The sequence below is a fragment of the Lepidochelys olivacea genome, assembly GCF_965140295.1.
Source record: "Lepidochelys olivacea isolate rLepOli2 genome assembly, chromosome: 1".
In the NCBI taxonomy this organism is placed as follows: Eukaryota; Metazoa; Chordata; order Testudines; family Cheloniidae; genus Lepidochelys; species Lepidochelys olivacea.
Window position 1 is genome coordinate 126,991,797 of NC_140411.1, and position 23,857 is coordinate 127,015,653.

General features: G+C 43.0%; 1 pseudogene across 1 annotated transcript; it reads right to left on the reverse strand.

Moving 5' to 3' along the window:
* Positions 1 to 1,279: 1,279 nt before the first annotated feature.
* On the reverse strand, positions 1,280 to 23,158 carry LOC311514846 (P2Y purinoceptor 8 pseudogene; annotated as a pseudogene). The gene is made up of 2 exons (XR_014714690.1): positions 23,131 to 23,158; positions 1,280 to 2,673 (listed from the first exon to the last, which is right to left on the reverse strand). The product of XR_014714690.1 is annotated as a P2Y purinoceptor 8 pseudogene (transcript).
* Positions 23,159 to 23,857: the final 699 nt, after the last annotated feature.

Consider the following 23,857-nt stretch of genomic DNA (forward strand, 5'->3'; position numbering starts at 1 on the left):
GAAATAAAACCAAAGCCTAGGAGAAAAAGGACCAAAATCCTGTGAATGGAAAGTATTCTTCGATCCCCGGGACAGTGCATTAGCCCACGGGGTTACACTGCTGCATAATTTCCTTTTTGTACAATTTATATGGACAGCCAGCAAGCCTGATGGAATAGTGTGGGGGAGGGGGCAGAAAACAAGTGAGGAGATGAAATAAAATATATGGAGAAGTGGTAGGAGCAGGAGGCACTCAGCCTTTCAGGACAGAGATGCTGCATAGGAAGAGCTCAGGAACCCTGCATGACAGGTGCCTTCCTCAGCTGCAGAGCTTCTAAGGAGAGAAGTCTCACTTGCAAATCTGCTTCCTTTGAATTTTAACAGCACTTCAGCTGCAGACCACTGCTCAGAACTCCCCTGAGACAAGCTCTGCCTGACAAGAGACCTTCCCCACCCTGACTCTGAGCTGCTCTTGTTGCTGCTGCATAATGCCAAGGGAGGGGGAATTTAGGATATGTCTACACTGCAATTAAAAATCCACAGCTGGCCTGTTACTCAGGCTATGGGGCTCAGGCTATGGGGCAGTTTAATTGTAGTGGTGATGTTCAGGTTCAGGCTGCAGCCCGCGCTCTGGGACCATCCAACCTCGCAGGTTCCTGGAGTCTGGGCTGCAACCTAAGCCGGAAGTCTATAGCACAATTAAATAGCCCCTTAGTCTGAGCCCAGCATACCTGAATCAGCTGGCATAGGCCAGTCACAGGGGTCTAACTGCAGTGTAGATGTACCCTTACAGCCAATCCATGACAGCAGCATGGGTATGGGTTTGGGTTAGGCTGTACAAGACCAGTCTCTGAAACCAGAAAGGTTTGTAGCAGTAGGCTGCTGGTGGTGGGTTCTCGTCTTTGCTGGGTCTTGCCACATAAGTGAGGTATAATACATTGCATAGTAAAATGGGCCTTGTCTATAAATGGCCTGTCAAAGCAGTGTCAGTGAAAAAGGAGCATAAGCTTTATGCTTTAAGACTGAATATGCCAGTCAAGTAAATACTGATAAAGAGGAAATAAAATTTGCATGACCAGATTAAACCTTGTCTTCATTTCTTTTGGCTTTTCCCCTATTACAGATGCTAATCACCAGTCTTTGCTTACTTTTAAGTCAAGGGATGTGCATCATTTTAGGTTCAGCTATTCCTCTGCCCCTCACAAACGTGGTGTTTATTTTATTGCTGTCAATTATTTACTTTAGAAATGCTGAACTGGGAACCAGGTTGTAGAAAATGTTCCAGAAACACATTCCAAGGCAGTGCAGGTACCTGACACTAACACATTTCTTGTATTCCTAATTTATAGTAATTTACGTCCCATAATGCATTGTTTTGAGCAAGCTAAGAGAGATGCCTTTTTCCATGCACGTTGAGCCTTCCTGAGTGCCTGGTATGTTTCCAGAATAAGTTGTGGCAATAAATTGTGTGGTGTACTTTTCTGTATCTCCTGACATTCTATGTTCTAAAATAGAACAACTTCTAAACTGTCTGGATGATGATTCGGTGCAATGACTAATATAATCTGTTCCAGATCAAATACATTTTTTAATTATGTGGTGCGTGTTCTCTTGATGTTATTGGCACATCTTGTTCTGAAAAGATGGTGGCAGTTTCACTGAATATATCAGGCATGCATCTGCAGAGCTTCTTCTGTATCTTTCGTCGAAACTCTTTGGAACCAAAAAAATAAACAAGTGGATCGAAGCAGCAATTAAGGCTATTCAAAGCCAGAGACAGCTTATATTCCACATAAGCAGTCTTATATTGGGTACTAAAGATGAAATGGATGATTGATATCACAATATTGGGCACGTAACACACTACAAAGACTGTAAGCAACACTATTAGCAAAAAAATTGTCTGCTTCTTAATTTCCCTTAGTTGTGTGGGAGGGGAATTAAGAAGAGTTCGAATGACTAAGGTGTAGCAGAATGCCATTATTAGCAAAGGTAGGAGAAAGCACAGAAGAACTTGAGAGCCAAAATAAGCGATGAAATGATTTCTTGAAGGAAACATAGCTTTGGGCAATATATCAAAACAAGTGGTTATCTGCAGCTCCTCTACCTGGAAGGTTAGCTCTGTCTTCATGAGTGGGAAGTGCAGCAGTAAAACAAATATCCAAATGATGATGCATGTGAGGAGAGCTGTTCTAATGGGTCTCATGGCCCTGTGCTTCAGCGGGTGAACAATTCCCAGGTAGCGCTCTATGCTGATGCTTGTCATGGTTAAAATGGAACAGTGCATGTTTGCATAGAATAGCACAGTTATGATGCGGCACAGAACCGGTCCAAAGGGCCAGTCATTTCCCCGTAAATGGTAGACAACTTGAAAAGGGAGAAGTATGCTGTACAGCAAGTCCGTGATTGTCAGGTTAATGGAAAACATGATGGTGGGAGTCCAAGGCCTTGAGTGGCGGCAAAGGAACCACAAGGAGATAGAATTGAGGGGAATGCTGATGGTGAAGATGAACAAGTAGAGGGCAGGCAAAGTGGTCTGCAGCATTTGGTTCTTAAGCATCTCTATGGTGCTGTTTGGCAGTGTTCCCATGATAGTGAGATAGATTCAGTGATTTCTTCTGGATTGGGACAAATGGAAAAGCTTCAGGCACCTTTTCCCACAAAAGAAGAATCTCGAGATGGTAGAGATTAGACCTGGTTAAAAAATGTATTTTTGGTGAATTTTTTTAAAAGAGCAAGTTAATCTAACACATGATAAAACTCTTAGTTTGTTCATTCCCACCACATTAAATCATATTCACTCTGCCCTTTGGACCAAAGAATAGTTTTTAGCTATTTTCTAAAGTGCTTAACGAGTTTTGTTTCTAGTGCAATAGCAAGATGCAAGATCCAGCCACCTGAGCATACATCACCAAGAATTGCTGCTATATCTTAAATAGGCTTAAAGCTTTTTCCTCCATTTTTACCATGTTTTACCATGCCCATTCTTGATCCATTTATTATCTTCTCCACCTCCTCCTCCATTCCACCTTCCCCCCCCCCTCCTTTATGCAGGCCCTTTCAATTGGCTTTAATAGTTAACATTTTTAGAGGGAGGTGTGACACTGGCAGACAAGGTGCTAGCTCATGCCAAGGCCCAGGGCCTCACTGAACGCAGACAGATGAAAGCTGGAAACCAGTCTGGCTCCCCTGTGGGTTAGTTAAATAGATATTAGTATTATCAGAATGTGTTTAGTGTTTAGAGTCATGGAATGCTTCTAGGATGCTGCATGTATTAATCCTACTTATAATATCTGTGTCCCATGGTATAAAGTAATATTGAGTGTTTGCATTGTAAACCTCTGTCACCAAACAGAAAAGAAGCATTAATTAAGATAAAGTTTCAGAATAGCAGCCATGTTAGTCTGTATCCTGAAAAAGAAAAGGAGGACTTGTGGCACCTTAGAGACTAACAAATTTATTGGAGCATAAACTTTCGTGAGCTACAGATGAAGTGAGCTGTAGCTCACGAAAGCTTATGCTCAAATAAATTTGTTAGTCTCTAAGGTGCCACAAGTCCTCCTTTTCTTTTTAAGGTAAAGTGTTTGTCCTATGGGCCACTGAAGGAAAAGGAGGCATTGTGCAGTGGCAAAGGACAGAGATTTCATTCATTACTCCCTCCAGGAAGGGGAGATCCGTACATGAACTCATCACATCAACTTGGATTCTGGGGTGAAGGGAATAAAAATCCCGGACAAGAAGGAACTGGGTCTCTGTATGCTGTCTGGACTCTGAGGGGCAAAGATTCCTAAACATAAGCAAGAGATCCCCATGCTGTTTGGCATGTCCTAAAGGACATACACAGCTGCTTTTAATAGAAGCTTGTATTACCTTTTTAAATCTAAGTCTGTAACTCATTTGTGTGTATGCTTACTTGTTGTAATCTTGTAAATAACTCTCATTTATTTTCTTAGTAACTCTTAGTTAGTTTATTACAGGATTGGCTTCAGGTGTTGTCTTTGGTTTGAGATCGGAGTACAATTGTCAGGTAAGTGACTGGTCCTTTGGCACGAGGAGTAACCTGAATATTGTTAGAGACTAACAAATTTATTTGAGCATAAGCTTTCGTGGGCTACAGCCCACTTCATCGGATGCATAGAATGGAACATATAGTCAGAAGATATTTATATATACCAAGATATCCTCACACTTACATGTCAACTGTCTGAAATAGGCCATCTTGATTATCACTTCAAAAGTTTTTTTCCCCCTGCTGATAATAGCGCCGCTTAATTAATTAACCTCTTACAGTTGGTATGGGTACTTCCACCTTTTCATGTTCTTTGTATATATAAATATCTTCTTACTGTATTTTCCACTGAATGCATCTGATGAAGTGGGCTGTAGCCCACGAAAGCTTATGCTTAAATAAATTGGTTAGTCTCCAAGGTGCCACAAGTACTCCTGTTCTTTTTGCGGATACAGACTAACACGGCTGCTACTCTGAAACCTAGATATTGTTGTGATGTTTGGTGTAAAGTGACCATCTATCACAAAGTCCAGCTTGCCTGGGTGGCAAGATAGACTGGAATGCCCAAAAGGACTGTCTGTGACTCCATAGTAAGGCTGTTGTTGTGCTTTAGGGGGTCATGCTTGTTACTGGGTTGGTGAAATCTAATGATAGGACATATAACCAGTTTGGGGTGTCTGCCCTGCCTTTTGACAGTCTGCCTTGAGGTCGGCACTCATGGTTCTGAGCCACTCCAGACATCGTGACAGGTGGTTTCTTACCTTACTGTATTTATGTGTATTTTACGTTATTTTTCATATTATGGGGTGTTTGATGGGGGTGCTTTATACATTTTGGTGGATTAACTTCAACAAACTTGTGCTCAAAGTTAAATATTTGCTTAAGTGCCATCTTGAACATTGGATACTATTCTGAACTGGGGTCTAAATCTTTGGTGATTCAAACCCAAAGGGTTGAATCCCGAGGGGCTAAGTACTTGTAACTCCCATGTTGATGTCCTCATTCACAGTATGCAATGCAGTAACTAGAGCTGTGTGGATAATGGATATTCTTTGGTTTGCTGGCAATTCTGAAAAATTGAAAAACAATTGTTTTGGGTTGAACCAAAATGATTTTTAAGTATTTTTTTCAGTGAATCAAAAAGTCAAAAAGAGTTTGTTTAAGGGCAAGCTCATTGTTTTGTTTTGGCAAAGCTGAAATATTTCATGTTGATTTTGACCATTTAAAAACTTTTTCATTGTTTTAAAAATAAAATTAAAGGAAATTTTGAAATGCAGTTCACTTCAAACCAAAAAATCAAAACATTTTGTTTTGAAAATGTCAGAACAAAATGTTTTGAAATTTGTTGGAATTTTTTTGGGGTGGGGGAGATTATTTTCAACCAAAACAATTTGCTGAAACCAACATGAATTCAGGAAATGTTTTGGTGTCACCAGATATGCATTTTTTCACCAAAAGTATTTCACCCGAAAAATTTTGCCCTGTTCTTGTAGAAACATGAATGAGGGCATGATCCTGAGAAGTGGTATGAATCCTCAACTCATATTGAAGTCAAAGGATTTGAAAGTGCTCAGCACCTTACAGGGTCAGGCCCCTCTGTAGCCCCTCTGCCTAGTGGTAACAGATTCTAGAGAAGAGATGGGCAAACATTTTGACACGAGGGCCACATCAGGGTGTGAAACTGTATGGAGGGCCAGGTAGGGAAGGCTGTACCCCCCAAACAACCTGGCCCCCATCCCCTATTTGCCCCCTCCCACTTCCCACCTCCTGACTGTCCCCCTCAGAACTCCTGACCCATCCAATCCCCCCTGCTCCTTGTCCCTTGCCGGCCCCAGCCCCGGGATCCCACCTCCATCCAACCCTCTCTGTTCCCTGTCCCCTGACTGCCCCGACCTATCCATACCCCCACCCCCTGACAGGTCCCCTGGGAGTCCCATGCCCTATCCAAACCCCCCTGTTCCCTGACCCCTGACCATCCCAGAACCTCCGCCCCATCCAACCGCTCCCTGGTCCCTGTCCCCTGACTGCCCCCCGGGACTTCCTACCCAACCCCTGCACCGCCCCGCACAAGTGCACCACCGTCGCCGCCCCCCTTACCATGCCGCTCAGAGCGGCAGGAGCTCACAGCCCCACTGCCCGCACTGCGGTGTGGCTGTCGGGGAGGGGAGACAGAAGGAGAGGGGCCATGGGCTAGCCTCTCAGGCCAGGAGCTCAGGGGCCGGACAGGATGGTCCCATGGGCCGGATGTGGCCCGTGGGCCAAGGTCTGCCCACCTCTGTTCTACAGTCTTGTAGGTCAACTTCCTGTTGGAAAACAAGTCAGGGACATACAGGCTGAATATATTCTTAGTGCAGCTTATTTATTTAACACTAGCTACACCTGTCTTGGAATAGAGGTGGATAAACAGCATGCGGGTAATCCCCTCTTTTAGGAATCTCAGAACAAAAACCAATTCCTTGTTTCCAGGAAGCAACTGTGCCTCAAGAATTGACCCTGATTAGTGAGATTAAGGGAGAAAGAAAATTTCCCTGCCATTCACCACAGATCCCGCATGAAGAAACTACATCACTAAGTAACACAATAAAAACATTTCTTCCAAGGCTGAACCATGCTCCAATGTTATATAAAATAATTTGTGAGGTTGTGTAACAGCACCATCTGCTGATTTCTGCAATAACAATATTAAACTGGATCTCAGATATCTTTTTAGTAAATATAGAGTTTTGAGAAATTAACATTTTCTAAAGGCTGTTGCAATTGTCACGTGACTCCTATGCAATAATCCTCAAATGTTGTAGGCCAGGCTTCAGCGTTCAAATGACAATATGATTAATGACTAATTCTGCTCCTACTAAAGTCAGTGGAAGCAGGAACAGGTCTTGTATATAGAACTCTTGATATTTTGGAATCTGAGAACAGACTGACTGGAAATTATAGTGCTTAATATATTCTTACTAAAATGCATGAATGAGTGAGCACATGAATGTCAAAGGATTTGGGAAAAGATCCTCCGCTAGTGTATATTATTATAGCTCAGGTGAAGTCATTGAAGCTTTGACAGTTTACATCAGATGAGGATTTTCCCCTTGGTTCTTTTTGGGTCCCGTTCTTCTTCCAAATGGCATGGATTGAAGTAGAACAGAACAAAGCACATTGATGGAGGAACAACAAGGCTCAATACTACAAATCTGTTTTGTTGATTGACACCAACCAAATTATGTGCAGTGCATCACATGCAGGGTCTTGGTGCTTAGTGAATACAAGTGACTGAGACAATATTGAATGAAAGTGGGACGGAATGAAAAAATACTGGGAGCCAAATATTATTAATAATAATGAGTAATAAATGCATTTATTCACAGAGCCCCAAGTCAAGAGAGGATTCTGCACTTTTGATTTAGTCTAGGAAGTGCTGCTTCCTAAATTGATGCCACTGAAGTCAGCCTATCAGTGTTTTAGTTAACCGCTCTGTCGTTATCAGGGGTACCTTTGGAATGGTATTTCTAAAAGTGATAACCTCAGCAATCATGATGTTCATATGTTTGTATGTAGGTGGGGAGGCTCCTGAATTTCCTCATATTCTTAAGTATTTTACACCTCGCCTGGAGTATTTTTCTAAGTACACCCACATCAAATGTATTTCATATTTTCCCTTGTTACATTGCTGAAATGTCTCCTGAATTAACCACAGCGTTGTATAACATTGTATCTTTCTCAATGCTACGCTGGTTAGGCAGCCTTCAATTCTGTCTTCTTTCCTAATATTAACTACTACCGTAGTTTGAAGAAGCCCAAAGCAGTGAGGGCCACGAGCCCTCAGGAGACAGTGAAATTAAAAGGTGGGAAATTGTGAGCCAGTGCAAGGAATCCTTTTTCACACAAGATTCCAAAAGGGTTCGGACATTTATGTAGTATACAAATATTCAGAGTTATCACACTTAATGTCAACACAAATTTTGAAAGGGGTATTAAGCCTTGTGCTTTAGGGCTTAAACCAGTCAATAACTATTAGATACCAGCATAAGACCTATGTGGGGAGCAGATTACTCCACATCTGTCTTCTGTGGGGTTCTGACACCTTCCTCTGAGGCATCTAGTAGTAACCACTGTCTGCAGCAGGTTGCTGGACTAGATGGTCCTTAGGTCTGATCCAGTATGGAAGTTCCTGTGTTCTCTGAATAGTTGTATTAGCCAGGAACAGACCAGAGACCGTACTGTGACTCAGAGATGAATAAGCTGGTTCATGGTTTCCCCTCTTCCCAGGGTGGGGAATCATTTGCACCAGCCCTGTACCTGGCACAGATTACTTTCCCCTTCATGCTAGCTCGCTGTGCTGGCCAGAACATTGGGAGGGCAGAATTCCTGCCCGTCTGCGCATTCCCCATGCACCAGCACAGGAGTGAGTGTTGTGGATAGCTGTGATATAGGTAGCCCACATAGAGTTGCCACCTTTCTAATTGCTGGTAACTAGACCCCCGAAGCCCTGTCCCCTGCCTTGCTTCTTCCCCCCCCAGGCCCCATCCCTGCTCCACCTCTTCCCTCGAGGCCCCATCCCTTTTCTGGCTCTTCCCGCAGGTCTTTCCCCCTTTTCTGCCTCTTTCCCCAAGGCCCCACCCCTGCTCTGTTTTCCCCCCTCAAAAACTGTGCCCCCGTCGCTCGCTGCTTTCCCTCCCACCCCCCGTTACTCGCTAGTGTCTCAAGGAGCCTGCCTGAAGGTAGGAGGTGGCCCCGGCTGAGCAGAGGCTGGGTTAATAACCTGATGCCTCCCCCGGACCCATGGTAACCAGACTTTTGCTTTGGGTGCCAGTTAGGATTGCCAGGTCCCCTTTTTGCCCAGACTTTCCGGTTGAAAACTGGACACCTAGCACAGAAGCCAAAAACTGGACTGTCTGGGTAAAACCCAGACAGGTGGTAACCCTAAGCCCACACAGGATGTGGAGGGGATGTGACCGTTTCACCCTTATTATAATGCAACAAGCTGGGCAGGAACTTCTGACTTTAGAAAAATAAATCAAAAGTTAAAAACTACAGCACATACATCTTACCATTTCCTTCCAAAGTGGAATTCATGAAAAAGTCAGCTTTTAACTCGCTGTACTGGTTTCTACTAAATTAAATAGCATATGAATCAATATACAGACACAATGACATACAAAAAATCACGTTTGTTTTATATCATTTTTTCGAAACCAGTAATTTCCCCTCCCCACTAATCACAAAAAGTTAGGACCTCACTACCTGGCATTAAGGGTTTGTGAACAATCATTTTAACAAACATGAATTTTAAAAAACGAAGGCTAATACATCATCGAATGTACCTTGTTCACTTATGTGGTGCCCCTAGCCCCTGTTTGCCAGAAGCTGGGAAGGAGTGACAGGGGATGGATCACTTGATGATTACATGTTCTGTTGATTCCCTCTGGGGCACCTGGCACTGGCCACTGTCAGAAGACAGGACACTGGGCTAGATGCATAGGCGCCAGCTTCTCTTGGCGCCAGTGGGTGCTCGACCCCACCTGACCCCGTCCCGACTCCACCCCTGCCCTGCCCCCATTCCAACTCCTTCCTCAAAGTCCCTGCCCCAACTCCGCCCCCTCCCTGCCCCTATTGGACTCCTTCCCCAAATCCCCGCCCTGGCCCCACCTCTTCCCCACCTCCTCCCCTGAGTGTGCCACATTCCCACTTTCCCCCCCCCCTTCCCACAGCTTGTTACGCTGCAAAACGGCTGTTTTGTGGTGGCAAGCACTGGGAGGAGAAGCAGGGACGCAGCGCACTCAGGGGAGGAGGCAGAAGTGAGCTGGGGCGGAGGGGCAGGGCCGGGAGCTTGGCTGCCAGTGGGTGCAGAGCACCCACCAATTTTTCCCCATGGGTGCTCCAGCCCTGGAGCACCCACGGAGACAGTGCCTATGGCTAGATGGACCTTTGGTCTGACCCAGTATGGCCGTTCTTATGTTGACAAGTGTAGTTCAGTTTTAATTCTTCATAATATATTAGCAAAGGTTCTGTGGGATAAGTGTACAAGTAAGGAAGATTTAATAATATGCCACCTCCTTATAGTACTATTCTCTTCATTATTTGTTGAGAAATAAAGTGAGACCACTGGATGTTTCTGGATTAGCAGAGCTAGAATTGCCACATTTCTAGTATACTGACGGTAAATACATAGTAGCTCTATCTAGTTACTTGTGTGGTTCCAATAACCACAGTGTCTGAGCACGTCACAAACATTAATGGGGTGGATCCTCAGATCTGCTTAGTTTACTTTGTGTTGCTTTCTTTGCTGGCATAAATTTATGCCTGGCAGAATTCTATTTTTAAAATAATTTTGATGGATAATACCAGGCATAAATTTAAAACTAGGTATATCAAACAAGTTTATTTTTAAGCATTTTTTTCTGTTTTTATTGATTTAAATTTTCACAGTTGCATGAAATTATGAAGGGAAGGGGTGTCAGACAACTATTGAATGGCAGTAGACTTTCAGATTCAAAATGTTAAAGCTGTATAAACCATTAAAACACAAATTGTTTACGTGTGTCAAAATATACAAAATAATATAGCTCAATCAACAAATCATACCTGTTTTTACCATTCATTTGCTAGTTCATTTGTGACCAGCCTAATTCAGAAGTCTAAATCACTGGAGTTTGACTCTATTAAGTTCTCACATGACATTTTTCTTATTCTGTCTGTAAATGTTAATTATTATTGAAGGAAATATTTTTCTTTGGTTTGTGTGTGTACAGTGAAATTGATGTTTACTGACATTTACCAATACAAATCTAATCCTTCCAAGCCTGCATAAATTAAAGCTGCCCCCCTGCAGCTTTTCTTTAGAGCAAAATCAGTAAGGTGACTCAGGGAACTGCGACTGGCATTCCCTCCCCTCACTTCTCTCAAGCTCTGTACAATGACTAATGCAAATAGAGCCTCATAACACTGCTGTGATATTATCCCATTTGGAGAAAATGATGCACACAGAGGTTAAGAGTGGCGAGACTGTGACTTGGACTAAACGCTCTTGTTGGGAGCGAGAGAGTCTGTTCCTTAAGCCCCTACCTCGCCTACCTGGACTTTGAGTAAATGCGGTTACCCACCTGAACAAGGGGATGGGGATGTGTGATAATGGGCAGAGTCTTGTCTCCACACACATGCCTCTCCTCTACCATTGGCCACAGTCTAGGCATATCAAAGCAGCAGATTTACTACTGCTCCAAGGGACAAGGGGGAATTTTACTTGGAAGTGTTCAGAGGTGTGTCTCTGAGGGCTTGTCTTCACTGCAACACTTCACTGCACTCAGATTACCCCACATCAGTTTGCCAAGCTCAAATGAGAGTGGTCACATGGCGAAACAGCATTTGAGCTACACGGTGCACATGTTAGAGCAGATTTAAAATATGGGCCTGAAGTACTGTTGCCTGTAGCAGCTTGTATTTCAGGAAGACTAGGGCATGGGGGCAATAAGATGGTGACAAGGTAGAATCATTCTGCAGCATTTTTACTGAGCACAGTTAGCTGAAGATAGCATTGCCAACCTCAAACACTCAGCAATTCTGAGATAGATGTAAAAATCCTAAGATTAGCTTAAAAGTCATGAGATTTTTTTAAATAATACATGTTGTGTTTTTACTTGCCTTATGGGTTTTCAGCCATTAGGGTTCATAGTTTCAACTATTCCTCCACAACTATGGGAGCTAGAAACTAAAAAATGAGAGTTGGAATTCTCTGAAAAATCGTTTGACTCCAGGAACTGGATCTTTAAGAACACCAAATATCACTAAACTTGCCATAAATGAATCACGAGCATAAGCAATACTTTCTCTTTATGCCGTTCCGTTGGGCTTAAATCCATGGAGAAAAGCACTGGTGTATTAAACCAATTCTATTTATCATGGAGGAGAAACTTTACTCAGCAGAATCAGACATTAAAAACATAGTAAGTAATAAGATGGCAGATCCTCAAGCAGTTACACTGGATGCAGAGTGAGTGCACTGAGGTGGTGCATGTTTTATATGAAACCTTCTTGGGAGAATGTCACTCTACAGAGGTAGCACAGAATTGTGGGCCACCAACTAACTTGTTTAAAATCAGCAGAAGAGAAAAGAAAGAGGTCAGGAGTCCATTATATACAAAATTACATTAAAAATTGTGCTAAAAGAACATTAAGTTTGCAAAGTCAAACACTCAAATTTAGGAAATGCCATCATGCAAAAATTAAAACAACCAAATTAGTGTTTGGTGATTTTTCCATTCTTATCAATGGGTAGCTGCAATGCTGCATTTCTAATACCAGGTGGTGCTATAAATGTAAATATAGTATACCTGGCAAATACTTCTAGCTTCTTCTGGTTGCAAAGAAAACCCATAACAAGCCAAAACCTCTCCTGATATAATCCTTCTTCTGTTCTTTTTGTAGTAAAGGCAGAAGAAAGGCGAAAACCAGCTCTGCAGGGTGCATCCTCCAGTTTCTCTTTTGCTGTGTTTCCCTTTGGAGCATTGTACCAGTTTTCAAGAAGGGCTTTGGATATCATTAATATGTCTTTCTGTGTTAACCCTTTCATAGCTTTAAAATCCCTTGAATAGCTCTCGCACTTGCTCACTTGCCCTCAGTGCTGAGATGGAAGTGTTGTTTGCACTCCAAGTATTGTGTGTACTGAATGGGTTACACCGGTTGGAACAGTGGGTGGATGTGTTTTGGCAATGAAAGGATTACAAGGTTTGCTAGAGGATGAGGGGGATAGTTGCATGTCGGACAGAAAAGTTTACACCAGCTGGGTCATGAATGGGAAGGAGAGGGAGATGGGGCATGAACTCTGCCATTTGATAATATCGCCGCACCTCCACTGCTAGTTTCCTTTTTGGGCCATGATTAATTGAAAAGAATCTCATCTCCGTTCCTTTTCCTTCCAGTCTCTTCCCCCTTGTCTGGTCACTCTACCAGTTTATCCTGAGCACTCAGCCTCCCTTTCTTCATTTTCACTCTTGCTCACCTTTCCCAAGATGTCTGATGCCCAATGTCTCTCCGCCCTGGGCAGTTAGAGCCCACCTGCATTTCTGTCCAGATGAAGGGTGTGTTTATGAGAAGCTGCCAGTGGCTAGGGAACCCAGCAGCTCTTGGGAGCAGGACAAAGGTAAGCTGTGGAATGTTGGGGAGGATTCTCAACACGTAGGCATCTTTTTTTTGGGGGGGGGGAATATTTGTGAGGTACTTTCTATCCTAGTGATGACTTTCAAGGATATCTGGGCAATGAAAAGGGCTAAATCGGCCATTCTCAAACTGTGGGTCGAGACCCCAAAGTGGATCGTGACCCCATTTTAATAGGTTCGTTAGGGCTGACTTAGACTTGCTGCGGCCCAGGGCCGAAGCCCGAACCCCACTGCCCGGGGCTCAAGCAGAAGCCTGAGTGCTTCAGCCCTAAGTGGCAGGGCTCAGGTGACAGGCCCCCTTCCTGGGGCTGAAGCCCTTGGGCTTTGGCCTCCTGCTTGGGGTGCAGGGGCTTGGGCGGGCTCAGGCTTCGGTCCCCCATCTTGGGGTCGTGTTGTAATTTTTGTTGTCAGAAGGGGGTCGCAGTGCAATGAGGTTCGTGAACCCCTGGGCTAAATGAAATCTTAAAACCTCCAAAGTATGTAAGCTCTGCTGGGACCTGATAAAGTTTTCAAAGTTCAATATTTTCATAGTGAATAGTCCTAAAATTAATATCAACCAACCTTCTTACAAATACTCAAAAAGCATTAATTCTCCTCAAGGACAATGGGATGAAACAAATGTCGAGTTTCCAGACCAAGCCATTTTTGAAGTGTTATGTTAAAAACCTCAGACTGAGTAACTTTTAGGTCTTCCAAAACAACTTGTGTACCTAATCTCTGGTTAGATGGAGATTAGACAGAAAACAAGGTTTGGTTTTTAGAAGATGGGTGGATCAAGGGTAGGAAGTGCCTATGATGAGGTGTATGTACCCTGCCTCTAGAAAGATCAATAAAGGATTACTGGGTTTCCTTATATGTGAGCTAAAAAACCTACCCTGCAATGCAGGAAGTGTACAATCTATCAGGCCTACAGGTTGGTGCTGACAATCCAGTCTCCTGTAGAAAGAGACCTTTAAAAGAAAGTGTTTGGGGATATAGGATCCAGGGAAAAACATATCAGCGTGAATTGAGAAGATTTCTGCCCAGGGCTGGTAGCGTCATGAATGAGAGACTATGCTGAATCTGCTTTGGACTCACAGGACTAGTGGAGTGGTGCCTGCTGGAACCCCGAGGCATTTGTTTTCAGTTAACCTTTGCAGGGGCTGGGAAGGGAATCCTATTTAGCGATTATGCCTTTGCTGTGTGAACTGTGCCAACAGTTGGACAGTGGGGAACCTGCTGGGTGCAACACTCTGGTCAAAATTGGGCTTTCAATAGAAAAATAGTCATAACCCTACCCATGGGTTTACTAAAATGGGTCAATAACAAAGCACTAGAAAATACACTGTAAGGAACAGCCATGGAATAACCCTAGGAAACAGGCTAGACCCACACGTGATGGGGCTTTTGGTATTTAATGTCCATGATTTTATGCTGATCCTATGTTCAAACCTTAACTCACTGCCTCAGTTCCCTACCAAGCCTATCAAGGGCTGCACAGGTGCTCAGGGCTGCGGTGGGGAGAAGCACCTCTCCCCTGGTGCCAGCCAGGTCCAGAGCTGCTGTGGTGTGGAGAGATGTCTCTCCCCCAGCCCGGCCCAGAATTGCTGCAGCAGGGAGAGGCACCTCCACGCCATCCCCAGCCCAGGTGCTGCTGTGTGGAGAGAAGGCTGGGGGCAGTCCTCTCTCCCTGCTGAAGGCCTAGGGCAGCCAGCACTCCAAACCCCTGATCCCTGGCCCCACCCCAACCCTCTGTCACAACCCTGAGCCCCCTCCCACACCCAGAAACCCTGATCCCTGGCCCTGCCCCAGAGCCTGCACCCCCAGCCAAGGCCCTTACCCCCTGGCACCCCAACCTTCTGCCCCAGCCCTGAGCCCCCTCCCACACTCCGAACCTCTCAGCCCCACCCTTGCCACACATCATCTCCATATTGGTGTACATAAGAAAATTCATTCCACACATGCATGGGAAAAATTAGGAGGAACATTGCTCACTGCATGTGGGGAAATGCAGGGCAAAGAGTATAATCTGTCTCCCTTTGCCATGTGTTCCTTGTTGGCAAGAGCAGAGAGTGGTGGTTCTGCTTTGTACCACCTGACTCTGACATCAAGGAGTTAGGAAATTTCTTTTCTCTGTGTACATTGCCTGCGTAAGATAGTGAAAAGGGGGAACAAGTTTATTGCAAAATACCCTTTATTACAAGAACATCCTCCCCCCATCTCTTCATTGCACTACCTGCCCCCCCAAAACAGATTCATCTCCTCCTCTCCACCACCTTGTCAGCTACCTCCAGGGCCTGGAACCCCCTCTTAAAAGGAGGTGGAAAATCCTCTTGGTATCCCCATCAGCAGGATTGTTCCCTCCCACTTCCTGTCCTGAAAGGATCCTCTCCTACATCGACAGCATGAGTGGTTTGAGGTGTGGAAGTAGGGCCAACTAGCAGGGAATAAAAATTAAAAAAGCAACGCTTTTTCTTCAAATAAAAGCCCCCCATTGTTTAAAGCTTCCCACCATGTAAATGTGGAGCTAGGGATTAACACTACATTTTAATAACACACTTCTTACTCCTGATAAGAGAGGGGGGGCTGCAGATAGGTTGGTGGAAACATCTTGAAGTTACGTTGCGGGTGTTGTCTCTCCCATTCTTCAGTCCTTCACCCTTTATAGACGAAGGTCTCAAGGTGAGAGTGATTTTCACCCCCAGATGCTTCTGGTTTCCCAGCTGGTGCTAATGACCACATGCTCTGGTTTTTTCTGTCTCTGTAAAATGACGGTGACTGTTTTCCTGGGATACTGACCCTACTACCTATGCCATTGTGACTCTTTGAATGACTGAATGCAGTGTGCTTAACGTAGGATCTGTTGTACAAAGCAGTTGCCCATCTGCTGGGGGCAGCACTAGCCAGAGGGAGGATGTCAGTTCTCCTAGGCAACAGAGGGTTCTTTTCTCCTTCCCCTAATCTGATGTGCGAGAAGCTTTGTATTACAATCAGGCAAGAATATCGGCAAAAAAAAAATCGAGTATCATTTTAAAGATATGTCCATGTGCCTAGACACCTCTTATGACAGGTGCATTTTATATATTTAGTTTTAGGATGTTTAAAGATATTAGGTTTTAATACTGCAACCAAATTTCTTCAGTAATTAGCAGTCAGGCAAAACCAGTCACCACGGAGCTCAGTAAAAATGTCCCTACGTCTTAACGAATAGCAACCATCAGATAAAGCAAATAGACTTCTCAATTATTGCTTATCAAATAGACCATTGACTGTAAGAGAATATCTTTCCTTCAAACAGGGAGGAAGAAATAAGGGAAGAGAAGGCTAAAAACAGATCATAGCAAAGCTATTACACCAGCACAGAGCCTGATCTGAATGCCTGGCTCAACTAAATAAGCTTTAGTTCTATCTTGGTCATAATCAGGCCAGCTGTAGATGGACTTCAACTAGTCATCTAAAATATTTAAAATTGAGCAATTTAAACTGGTGCCAGCCCCTACCACAGCCACCCCTAAACTAGTTTGGCTTGTGTTGAACCATTTCATTAATGATTAAACAGGTTTAAGTATGTCTCACATTAGAGGTTTGCAACAGTTTAACTAGATCAATTTGAAATCAATTTTGTTAAATCAGTTCAACTTTTCTAGTATAGACAAGTCTTTCACACATCACTACAGCACAATGGTAGCATTTACACCCCCTATGTAAGATGTAAATAACTGGGTAAGATGCGAGGTGATGGAAAATCAGGTCCATTCACTTCCATACTGTGGTATGAGTCAAACCCCTCCTCTTCAACCCACAGTTGAGGCTTTGTCTTCACTGACAAAGAGGTGTGGTTTCTCAACATAAAATCTGAGTGGAGACAAGGTGTGATGATTTGGGGAATTTATTTACAATTTAGGAAATCAGGGTGGTCCTGGGTACTCTGGAAATGTGTCTGTGTCTGACTACAAATTCCATTTTGAATATGAGGCTTGGTTACCTTCTCTGCTGTCTTTTGTCTCCGTATTGAGATAAAACCCACAGGAGGGGCCAGGAAAAATTCTTTCACCTGGCACAGAACTAACAGTATAGGGTTGTTACATTTTGATGAATGTCCATTCAAATGGAGCCCCCTTGGATAAAGAGATGGCTACTGCCCAGGGCAAACCAGGTTTTTCAAGTCTGAACTATTGGGGGATGGTAATTAAGCAAGAAATTATTTGGTACGGGACTCTGATCGCCTGCTGGGGCTGATCTGTAAGTCACCTGACAAAGAGGTCTGGCGGTTATAAAAGAAAGCCTCTGTCACCAGCTATTTTAGAGCTAGAAATACAGGGAGAAGTGACCAGAAAGACTGCATGTTCCAGAGGAGAAGCCATGGGCAGGAAGGCAGGAGAGAGTAACAGAAGGGCATACTTTCATGTGCAGAAATCACATGCAGGAGGTGGGATCCTGGAACACTTAGAGGACTCTGACTTCAACCCCAAGAATGCTCAAGAGCAGTAAAGAAAATGAGGCAGGGAAATGCATACAGGTGTTATTGTTTTACCTGGATCGGTGTATTTCTTGTGCTAACCAATGTAAAAAGTGACTGGTTTGGAGGAGCCCTTACCAAACCCTTGTGTCTGTTATGTGCTTCCACTATCAAGTGTCCCTAAAGAGGTGAACTGTAAACCCAGAGCACCCATAAGATTAGAGCTCTGGAAAAGGGTGTGATTAAGCTACTGGGGAGTCTGGGTGTCAGCACTGGCCCTGGGGTCCCATTTCCACAAAGGAGTAACAGACAGGGAGCCTATGCCTAGAAATTGTGCCAGACAGGCCAAGGGGAGAGAGGCAGGGCTATAGCCTACTTAGAGCACATGGGTCTTGTGTACTGGGACTCAAACATAGAACCCCGATGAGTATCCAGCTAAGGAGAGCTCTACCTAGGTTGTGTGGCATAAGGCACTGATAGTTTTTACCTAGATGTAGCTAGTTGAGGTCAACCCTATACCTCCCACTAGGGGTTGACTTCGACTAGTTACACTGAGATAAAAACTACAGTGCCTTGTATCCACTGGGATTTTACAGCGAGATAGCTAGGAGTTAACTACCTAGGTAAAAACACACCTTTTTTTGCACTGATGACATAGCCTGAATGTCTAGAATTCTTCCCCTAAAGTTACCTGCAGAGACATTTTAATCTCTAAATAAGCTACACAAAGTTTATCAGCACAATGCAGTATCTCTAATGGGTTATAAAGCTATCCAGCACACTGAACAAAGCGTACAGGATATTAGGATGCCATGCCTAACTGCAGATGTAATCATAATACTATAAAATAACATTTGTGTTGGTATAACTGTGCCGTTATAGGAACAAACTTCACGATGAACTGCTTTTATCAGAACCATGAATGCATTCCATCTGGATAGCAATATCTCCAGAGTGTATGAGAGTCTCTGAAATAAATGAAAATAGGTAATATCATTAATATATGTCATTACAACCTGTCCATTTCTAAATTAATTTCAGCTGCTGTTCCTCTTCTTTATCTTATGAAAATCTCCACTTCTGTGGTTTTGATGATGCAAAGTATCAGTATGTCTGTCCTGCCAAGTTCAGCAATGGAAAAGGCATTTCGGGTCATTATAAAAACTAATTTCCCCATACTAATCTCCCCCTACTGTTACTCACACCTTCTTGTCAACTGTTTGAAATGGACCACCCTCATTACCACTACAGAAATGATTTTTTCCTCCCTTGTTGTTCTGTTAATTGAACTGTCTCGTTAGACTGACCCCCTGCTCCCACCCACTTGCTAAGGCAACTCCCATCTTTTCATGCGCTATGTGTGTATATATAGCTGCTACTGGATTTTCCACTCCATGCCTCTGATGAAGTGGGTTCTAGCCCACGAAAGCTGAGGCCCAAATACATGGGTTCGTCTCTCAGGTGCCACAAGGGCTCCCTGTTGTTTTTGCTGTGTCTCATAGTGACTTCTTCACTGAAGTGAAACCTTTTTTCATTTTAAAAACAAAACAGGCATGATTCAGATAGATTCCGGTCACCCACCCTGGGGCCTCAGTCCTGCCCTTTGACCTGGGACATGTAACCTAGTATGTTTCATTCCCTGACTTCAGTCACCCGTTAGCAATAACACAACTAGGATTGGGGTTAAAGTGAAATCTAGACTCCAAGTGAGCTGCATAACAACCCATTTTGGAGTCAGCATGCACATTATTTCTGTTCTGCTCAACATCACACTCAAACACACTTTCCCCCCTTGTTTGTCAAGGAAGGGGTTTCCAGGGATTCAGTAGGAATCAAGGAACTCTGCACAACCCAATGTACCATGTGGAGAAAGCTACTGCAAGCTCTTCGGGATTTCCTGAAAGAGTGGGGGCTAGATTCCCCATTGCTGTGAATAGTCATTTACATCTGAGTGAAAGAATTGCAAAATGAGTGTAAATTGCTCCTGAATCGGATGGTCGCATTTTATACTCAATTCACACTGGAAAAGTTGACTGCCACCAAGGCTCGTGTTTATTCAAGACATCACTGGACATTGGCAATACCAGAGGGATGAGCTGGAGTGCAGATGAGAAGCGCAGTGAGGAAAGTAACGAATATTTTCCTCATGGATTGTACTTTCTAAATGGACAACCAACCTAATCCTCAATTACTAAGGGCTTGTCTACACTGGCACTTTACAGCGCTGCAGCTCTCTCCCACAGGGGTGTGAAAAAACACACCCCGAGCGCTGCAAGTTTCAGTGCTGTAACGTGCCAGTGTAGACAGCGCACCAGTGCTGGGAGCCGCACTCCCAGTGCTGGTAGCTACGCCCCTCGTGGAGGTGGGTTTTTTTAGAATGCTGGGAGACCTCTCCCCCAGGACTGCTGCCGCGACTACCCAAGCCACAAGCCGCAGCAGCGCTTCATCGTTGCCAGCAAAGACGTGCCCTGAGGGACAATCTCCACCCATTGATATATTTTGCTTTCCACAACCAAACCAAACAAATCTCTGTACAACTTTTCATGAGTGATGTACCCGAGTATTCGGATTCTAATATCTAAACTGTATTGTGAAATCTGTTCACCTAAATTTGGGTTATTGCTGATTATGTACTCTGTGTGTCATATGACTTTTAAAAATCTAACTTTGTATTTGTAGATAATCTAAGCACTATACCCAGATGTAGAGACACTCTTTTCCCAACCTATGTATTATATAATTTTTTTAACATTAGCTTTAATAAAATTTTTATTGGACCAACTTCTGTTGGTGAAAGAGAGAAGCTTTCGTGCCGCATAGAGCTCTCCCTCAGGTCTGGGAAAGGAACGCCCAGCACCACAGCAAAATGCAAGGTAGAACTGATTGTTTAGCGGCAGTAGTTGGCACATACTGTAAGGCAGTGGTTTTCAAAGCCGGTCTGCCGCTTGTTCAGGAAAAGCCCCTTGCATGCCGGGCTGGTTTGTTTACCTGCAGGTTCAGCCGATTGCGGCTCCCACTGGCCGCGGTTCACTGCTCCAGGGCAATGGGGGCTGCGGGAAGTGGTGCAGGCCAAGGGATGTTCTGGCCGCCCTTCCCGCAGCCCCCATTGGCCTGGAGCGGCGAACTGTGGCCAGTGGGAGCCGCGATTGGCCGAACCTGCAGACATGGCAGGTAAACACACCGGTCCAGCCCACCAGGGGCTTTCCCTGAACAAGCAGCGGACCAGCTTTGAGAACCACTGCTGTAAGGGACCATTCAAGGTTAGTGGGTTACAGATTGTTGTAATACACCACCAAATCATGGATTGAACTGAGACTCTGGATCTATGGCTTATTATTGCAACAATCTGTAACCCTCTAACCCTCTCTTTTTGTCCTGTGACTGCAGAAGTATTAACTGCTCACTCTATCTTGAATAGTTCCTTACAATATGTGCTAACTGCTTGTGCTAAACAATCTGTTCTTCCTTGCATTTTGCTGTGAGGCAGGGAGTTCCTTTCCAGACAGGAAGAAGAGCTCTGTGTAGCTAGAAAGCTTGTCTCTCTCTCTCACCAGCAGAAGTTGGTCCAATAGATTATATTACCTCACCCACCTTGTCTCTTTCATATTCTGCAACTGACACGGGTACAGCTATACTGCATACATCAGATAGAGGTTGTCAATTATACTTAAGTAGAATACATGATTCTATAGGGTGAGAAACTGTTATAAATTAATTTCTTCTGCAGACCAGATAGTGCATGAATCTGTTTTCTGGCCTTTTTTCTGCGCTGTTTTCCCTGCATGGGGAATTATGTCCTAATTTAGAGTAAACCACAGTAGGCCGAAAGAAAATAAAGTATTTTCCTCTGTATCTTTAAAAATGATTAAATTCAAAGTCATACAATATGCCCTAAAACTAACTTGTTTTTAAAACTAACTTTTTTAACAGAAAAAGACATTACTTTCTAAAGGAACAGGGAGAAGTGACCCAATGCCGATCAGAAATGAGCTGTCTGATATTGCCCCCAATCCAGTCAATAGGATTTTTCCCATCAGTCAGTGAGAAAAGGATCAGGCCCTAGTGTTATACTTTCTCAGATTCTAATAAGCTTTGCATCACTGGGTTTTCTGAGGTAGGCCAACAAACAGAACTGCTCAAACTCCCTGACAAAGCTCCAAAGAGGCTGGAAAGCCAAGAGAAACATTTTCACGAATTTGCGTCAATTTCATCAGTTTGTTTTGAAAAAAAATCAAATAAAAAAGACCCTCTAAAATGTTTTGTTTTGATGTTTTTGAAAAGAAATGTAATGAATTTTCATTTCAAAGTTTTCTTTAATTGTATATAAAATATTTTAAAACATTAAAAAACAAACTTTTTTGGATTTTTCAAAATTGCCAGAGAACTTAAAAATCTGTTATTTTCATAACATATTTACCCCACCTTCTCTCCCTCCTACCAGCTCAATTCCTCATTGTAACGGTTCCCACCGGTCCACCTCACACAAAATAAAAATATTTTAAAATACCTTAGTGTGTAAACAGTTAAAGCAAAAGTATACATCTGTGAGTATATAGAGCAAACCCACAACGACATAACACATAACAAATCTAAGTAACTGTTTGACCTTCTTTTGTAGGTCCTGGTCCTCACCCTATTGTTTGTTCCTATCATTTGTATCTTGTCTAAATTTTAGGTCAGAAGCCCTTTGGAGAGGGACTAGGGGTATTTTTTTAAAGTGTTTAAGTGACTTAAGCACCTAAGTAATATAAGTTGTTTTTTTTTTAATTTTACCTCAGGTCTTTTAAAACAATGTGTATCTAAATATATACATATATAAAGGATTTATGTGACTTTTGGGCACTGTAAAATAATTATTAATAAATTAATACTGACCAATCAAAGCATGGAAATACATAATGGGGTAATATTGCAGCAGAGCTATGTACATTTCTCAGAAATAACGTGTATTTTGTAATTAACTGGTGTGTGAAATCATGTTTCCACAATGATTTGTTCAGTTAGAAATAGAAAAGAACCAAAGGTTGTGCTTTTTTTTTAGCATAAATCCTACCTTTCATGCATGCACATAACTCAGAACAAATGGGAATTATTTGCAGACTTATACAGCAAAATAGACCCTCTGATCTGTAAAGTTAACTAAAAAACCTTAGACATCCAACAGAATCATAATGCGCTATCACTTGAAATACTGTGAGTACTTATGCCCATGTTACAATACTCACTGTAAAATCAAGCATGTGCATTTACAAGAATTATATTAGAAGAGTAAAAACAACTCCCTTAAATTCAATGGACCAAATGCGAAGGTCCAACATCCTTACTAAGTGTTTACTCAAGCAAACTTCCATTGACTTTGAGGGCAGTTTGCCTGATCAAGGACTGAGTAAAAACTGGGCACAAACCCCAAGATTTAGCCTTGCATAGTTAAAAATAAAGCACATAACAAAGCAATAATGTGAACTGTTACAATATATTGCTGCAACTCAGCTGTTTGACTCTAGTAGGAACTCCTTCTTCAAGTGACTTATGTCCAAAAGATTTATATATCTTACCTGATTCCTCATCCACATCCGATAATCTGAAGCTGTGCAGTCTGACTGACCACAAATTTTCTGCAAGTGGTTCAATAGTAAACGTGCACACTGAATTGCAACACCTACTTCCTTCTTCATACTTTTGACTTTTTGACACATAGATCACAACAACTCAATAATATGTCCTAAAAGGATAAACATTGTTTCCTCCCCAGACATAAAATGAAAAATCCTCTTTCTAATCTAAATTTATTCATTACTTTATGGTGCATTGGGATGCCAATAGTAGCCCTGGCAAATATTCACGGTGTATGACAAATGCTTGATTCATTGTGAATATCTTTCCCCGTTGTGGATTTTGTAATACCGAGATTCTTCCATTCTTTTTTATCTTGTATGAAACCTGTAAACTCTGAATAGGTTTTTAGTGTACTGGGTGTAGTCAAGTCAGAAAAGGAACCACATATTTCTGCTTTTGAAATATCTTTCTGAGTTCAGATATGTTTCTATCATTCTCCTAAACTGGCCTTTTTGTGCAGTGAAAAACTCCATGAAAAATTTGCAAAGTTGCTACCCTCTTTTCCTTCAAATCCTTCCTCAAGACTCATTTTTACGACAGCACATACAAAGCAATAGCAACTGACAACAACTAGGGAAGTGGAGCGCTAAATATTGTGCTTGTTATATGTAGAGCTGGTTGGAGAACGGAATGTCTATTCTTCAAAATATGCCAAGATTTTGATTT